Raw genomic sequence first — 6,727 nt, 5'->3', positions numbered from 1 at the left:
AACAATTTGGTTTCGAATATTGGCTCCAATAATAATAGAGCAACACCCCATGCCAAAGCACCCCAGCCTGACCAATACCTAACTGCAATAGCACAAAATAAGTATTATACATTGTTTCTTTAATAGCTTAATGTAGATTTTTATGTACCATGTATATTGTATAGTATCATCTAAAAATCAACTCGAGTCGGATAAATAAATAGAAAAATTTATAAATAAATAACAAAGAAGTTCCTTCACCACCAAGCATAACTAACAAAAGGGAAGAATTAAACTTTGTCAAACTAAGCATTTGCTTGCAATAAACCAACCGAGTAAAAGTCGTAATTTCCTTTACAAAAATGTTGCTTCCTCGATATATTTGGCTTATTTTTTATTAAAAATTCTAAAATGTTCTGTTTTATTCCAAAACTAATCTTGGTGTATTAATTTATTGTACAGGGAATGTGTTTGTTTAATTAATGCATAACATTGGAATAGATTACATTTCATACAATTTAATAAGGGTATAAAATGGATTATATATTTAATAAAGAATAAATTTAATAAAGAATTATTTTTAACTATAAAAGCTCTAAGTTAACGTCTCAATTTTTATTATAATGGTGTGATCAATATTGAGTCTCGTAATACATATTTGATTTTTTAGAAGAATCCCCCAATATTGTCAAAAAAAGAAGAATCCCCCAATATTCAATTCAATATATATTAAATTTTGATAACAATCTATATTTTGTTACGATTACGAATTAATTTTTAACTTGAAAAGCTCCTCGACGTAGTCATACAGCAATGCCTCAATTTTTATTAGAACGATGTGATCAGTTTAAAGTCTAGTGTTGTATAATTGGTTTCTTGAATGATCCCCCTATTTTCAATTCTAAATATTTTCAAATTTTGATAACAAAATATTCAATTCTTATTTTTATTTAATAAAAAGTGTTTAATAAATATGCAGATTTCAACTTGAAAAATTTAAATCAAAATTTTTAAACTAAAATTACTAATAACAAATGAAATGACGGGTAAAAGTTACAAGGTTTAGCAATATATAAGAACCACAAATGATTTTTAAAAAAAAAAAAATAGGAAGAAGAATTCCAAATAAAAAATTTAAACATACAAAATAAGTGTCGAGATAAAATGAATTTGGTAAGAATTCGAATACCTTTGAATCAAAATAGAGTAAAAAGGTAAGTTTAAATAATATTCACGACTTTTTCCTCGTAGTTCTTTTAAAGTATTAAAATGCTAGATATTCAAACATTAATAAGATAAGAATATAAGTAGGTGTGTCTTTACATTTTAATTATCCAACATAAAAGTTATAGAAAAAACACACAAAGGAGGCCAAACATGAAGGATAAGGTTTGATATAAATTTTTGGCCTATACTCAAATAATCACTTATTATACAAATAGTAAATTTACAAATAGATTTTAACTTATTAAATCCTGATAAATGGACACATGATGAGAATTTTATTCATTTATCGAGATTAATGATTTATCAAGTTTAAAAATACACTACTTTCATTATATTTAGATGAAAACTTATTAATTTAACGAGATTATTCATTTATTAATATAAAGTTTATATAATGAGGTTTTTAAATAAACAAATATAATATAATAACATTATTTTTATAATTTAATAATATTGAATATTTAATACAATAAATATATTAAAATAAATATATTCTAAAAAATAATCGGTCATCGGACGGGCTATGAGCTAGTTAATCTAGGCCGTCAAAAAGGCCAAGCTTATTTCATAACCACATACTAGCATCTTTCGTAACAACATACTAGTAGAGCATTTGGTAAAATCTGAATCAAACCAAACTTTTAATCAGTACTGAAACCGAAATGTTAGGAAAAAGGCTACCAAAAACCGAACCGAAATAAATTCAATTTTGAAAGAGAACCGAAAGCATGATCTGACAATCAACACGTTTTTATACCGTTTGCTTTCAACACTTGGATTTCTAGCACCAGAGACTGTAAACTTTTTGAAAAGAGTTCAAAAGGTCATACATTGTAATGTTGTGACGCCTAGGTCTAAGAATGTAATTTTTCAAAGATTGGATTTTGCTATTCAAAAAGGATTAGCGGCGCAGCTTGTTGTCCGTCTACCTTTTGTCCATGTGTAATTATTTTATATATATATATATTAAAAAAAAAATTTGATTATTAATTTAATTAAATTCACTAGAATCACAGAAAAACATCCTAAAAATTCATGTTTACCACAAGTCACTGACCAGCTACACTTAGCTAGTTCACAATCACAAATTTAAAACATCCGGAAATTAAAATTTGAGTTGCTTGCTAAGTTTACGTTTAAAAACAACAGAAAAAGTGCCTAAAGAGTCACAGGCTAATATTAAACTTGCTGTCTTGCTGGACTCTGCTTCTTCAATCTTCATCGTGAGTTGAGTTCTGAGTTCTCAAACGTAATTGCTGCTCCTTTCCTGGTTTCAGTAGTTCTGCAGAATGAAGATAAACAAACTGAGAACATATAAAATGCACAGAATAAACCACTTCAAATTATAGCCAGAAACCTCTGATATAAAATGGCCTGGGACCTACTTACTGCAGATACCTCAGAATAAAATTACTGCAGAATCATGCAAACAATCAAACATATCCAAGATCCTGAACAGCAGCAGCAGCACTTGCAGTAAGGATATGGAAAATTGGAAACTAAACTATTATTACAGCACTTGCAGTAATTGTTGACATAGCCTAGAGAAGTGATAATATACTAATAATAACTAAGACTGTTTACATTTTGCACAGATACACAGGTTTTATTATCCTTTAATAAAATATTAAAGGATAAAACAGTAATATACACTACTATTATTAATACAAAAATACAAAAAAAAAAAAAAATTAAATAGTAAACATCGATTAATATACTAATTGTTTTATAACAATCATATATTTATAATAAAATACAAGTAATCAATCAATAAGATTAAAAGTATAATAATATAATCACACATGATATTAAATAGATTTCAAAATATAATTGAAAAGAACAAAATAAATAAGATTAAAAACTAACACACAAAAAATATTCTATTTGCAGGGGACATAAACTATTGACAATGATTTCTATAAGAATCATTAGGTGAATTCTGTGTATCTATTGAGAAATGATTAATACATTATAATATCCAGCTCAGCAACACATTGATGCAAATACATTCAAGTGTTGCAGTTTGAAAGCTTTACTGATATATCTGGCCAAGTGATGGGATAATCAAGCATTGTTTTCTTGCTCATGGTATATATGGCCAACTGATGCAGGACTACAACTTTAATTACAAAGGCTTTATAGGAATGCAGGCTAGCTGCCATGTTCTAATTTTCTCAAGGCCAAGGCATTTAGATGTCCTAATAAAACTTATGAAAGTTCATAAAAAACACCATTCATCAGCAGATGCAGATGATCTTTGGGCAAAATGTATGGATTTCTTATCACAACATATCTGTGGGCAGCAAATTAAAATGAAGAAAATCTTCACGACCACGACAATCATTGTTCTCAGGTTCTAAACATGATAACTATGTCAGATATCATTATCCTTAATAAAATGACAATGGACCTTAATCTTAAAATGAGACTGAAAAAATACATAACGACCGCAGATTGTATCAATAGTTTGAAGTGAGCTGATGCAGTCACCGGTAGCATATTTCTCGGTTTCTGCTTTTAGTAAATTCTGGGCTTATTATATCAGTATATGAAAAGTGTTAAGCAGAACTGGCGGGTTTCATTTCCTTCATAGTGTTTACACTTTTTAGACGATGCTTAAGCAGATAACTTAGCGTTCTAAGCACACATAGCTGTCTAGGTGAATGAAGTACATGTCATAGATGAGATATCATCCGTCGAGGAAGAGGTATATTCGTCATCTCTAAGATTGCTGGGATGTCCCATATGTCTAGGCGAAATGTCCCTTGCTATCTCTGGTAAAGAGCACCTCACATTGACCACATATTATAGGGTATTGTTAAAGATTCAGTACTGATTGCTAAGCATCATACCAGGTCATAACACAAGGACAATTTCAAGTGGCTTAAAGAGGCTACTGATGCTGTTTCTAATACCTTCACACCTAGTGCAGAGTTTTGTATTTAGTTAACATTATGGTCTTTTCAATAATTTGCAAGTGATTATATACATGATAGCAGGGTAAGGATAAAGGATAATACAGAGAACAAAGGCATACACTAGTCTAGTTACTACATTAGTTGGTCTGTCAGAGGCATTTTGTTGAACACGTTAGGACATCACTCAAACAAGACATGTATAGTACTCATAACAAATCCATTTACGTGTGTGTGTGTGTGTGTGTGTGTGTGAGAGAGAGAGAATAAGATATGTAGTGTGCATAATTAAATAGAAAATAAGATAAAATTTCAGTGTGTATGCACACCTAAACCAATCACAAAAGCTAAGTAAGAAATAAAAGTACCTAAGAAAGTGCGATCATGTTACGCAAGTAGGAAGTGTGTGGAAGGATAAAGTGGCTGGCTGACTGGGGAATGATATTAATGACTGAATCTGTCCGCTCAATTGTAAACTTGACGAAAAACACTCGAATGGAGTTTGAGTTGGCGATTTGAAGCGAGGGAACGGACAAGCAAAAGGAGTTGTCACCTAAATAGAGCAATTCCTTAAAGCGGTTAATTAGTATATAAGAACCATCAACAACAGTATCTGACAAATGCACGTCCAACCACTTGAGGCTTTTCAAATCATAAGCGGCAACGAGAGTGTGACATTTGTAGTAATTAAAGTAGATCACGCCATCAGCAACTGCTGAGACCGGATCCCAGTCTGAAAAATCGGAAACAATAAGTTTCCATTCATCAGAGCTAGGATAGTAAGCATAGATAGAAGGTGATGGAAGTGAGCCCCTTTCCAAGTGAAGGATGATACGATCGTGAGAAGGGTCTGGCATCGCAAACATGGACAGGAAGCAGCCTTGTAATTCAGAAGGCAAAGTTATACTCTCCCACGAATCAGAGGTGGGATCAAACAACTGCGGATCAAGGTCATGGAATCCCATGTTGTAAATCTTTCCATGGAGGCAAGTACTTTGGCAAAAAGGTGTCCGAAAATTGGCTTTGGATGTTTGCACCACTCCCCTACAGAGTCACTGGCGGCTAATCGCATATGAGCTGAGCCCATGTAAAAGGTATCCGTGGGGTTTTGGGATACATAAGAGTCAATATCAGCGACATCTTCTGAAGTACTATAGCCACCAAAAATATAGATCGACTCACACAAACTCAACATCCTAGTAAATCCAGAAGTACTAAACAAAGGAGGTGAGACATTGCGATGAATTTTCTGGTTCTCTAGATCCACAATGTGAAACTCCAAATGTTTAAATTTTTTATCATGACAAACAGACAGCACCAGAATCCTCGGCGACATCTTCAGTTAAACCTGCTTTCAACACAAATGGAATTAGAGACGATAAAGATTGTCAGGTAAGTCTTGGTTTACACCGATCAAAAAGATGCCATGAAAACAATTAGAAAATGAGAAACTCTTAGTTTACACCGACCAAAAAGATGCCACCAAAACAATTAGAAAATGAGAAACACTGAGATAATATAAATCTGCGAGAAAATTATATTGAAAAGTACGAGAATACATATATCACTCTGATTTCACAAATACAAATCGATAAAGAGTAAAGACTGATGAAAAATAAATCGGCACGAAATATACAATCAACAATATGAAACTACATATCACACTCCGATTCCACATAAACAAACTGAAAAACACCAATATAACTAACTACTAACACAACAATACAAGGGTATATCTCACTCCGATTTCGCTCGCATATACAAGCTATAAAACACTGATATAACAACAACAACAACAACAACAACAACAACAACACTAGACTATTTACATATAGATTACTCCTATTTCACATATACAAACCGAAATAAACATTATTCATTCAAACACAGGCCACCAAAACAATTAGTAAAGAACCCTAACCAATCAAAGAATATCAAATCATCACGGATCGACCTAAGACAAGGGCGGGGGTTTAAGAAAATTACCCGATGTTTCGAGTTCTGCGTTTGGGTATCTTCTCGATTTTGGGGGAAATTAAAATTATTCTACGTATTTATTTTCCTTTTTTTTTAACCTAAAATAAAAAGCCAGACTTATGTGTGCATGGACTATGGGCTGGGGGAAATTGGGCCAAGCTTCGTTGGACCTTGAAAATAAGTGTGTGTTTGAAAAGTTGGAGTTTAAGAAAAAAAAAAAGAATTTATATAATATGTCCCAAATTAATGAGTCATTTATTAATATATTTTTTTATTTTTCTTTTATAAATATATCCTATTACCTTATAATCAATCATATTTAAATATAAAAATCAAGACTAAATATACTCTTGATGGTTATGGAGTAACTAACACATGATCATTTTATTTTGATACATTTTAATCTTGATTCAAGGTTTTTAAATATGGACATTCAAGTGTATGTTCTTTATTACTCAATTATTTGAACTAGTGTTTTGTGCCCGTTTGTGTGATCTACATTCTCTACTGTGCTAAGTATATAAATTATAAAAACTAATTTGTGTAAATTTCATTTTTATTTAAATTAATTTTTTTGTAATTTTTTTCATTTAAATACACTTGGAGTGTTAGATCGGTCGTAAGAGTTT

At 31.3% G+C, this 6,727-nt stretch overlaps 1 long non-coding RNA gene across 2 annotated transcripts; it reads right to left on the bottom strand.

Moving 5' to 3' along the window:
• Positions 1-2,216: 2,216 nt before the first annotated feature.
• Positions 2,217-6,122, bottom strand: LOC123906522. Of its 2 annotated transcripts, XR_006808944.1 has the most exons (3): positions 6,108-6,122; positions 4,490-5,469; positions 2,217-2,488 (listed from the first exon to the last, which is right to left on the bottom strand). It is a non-coding gene; the product is annotated as an uncharacterized LOC123906522 (long non-coding RNA). The 2 variants fall into 2 exon arrangements; XR_006808943.1 differs by lacking the exon at positions 6,108-6,122 and having other exon boundaries at positions 4,490-5,820.
• Positions 6,123-6,727: the final 605 nt, after the last annotated feature.

The sequence above is a fragment of the Trifolium pratense genome, linkage group LG1 (genome assembly GCF_020283565.1).
Source record: "Trifolium pratense cultivar HEN17-A07 linkage group LG1, ARS_RC_1.1, whole genome shotgun sequence".
NCBI lineage: Eukaryota > Viridiplantae > Streptophyta > Magnoliopsida > Fabales > Fabaceae > Trifolium > Trifolium pratense.
The sequence above is the reverse complement of the archived record's forward strand: the minus strand, read 5'-3'. Positions and strand labels throughout refer to the sequence as shown.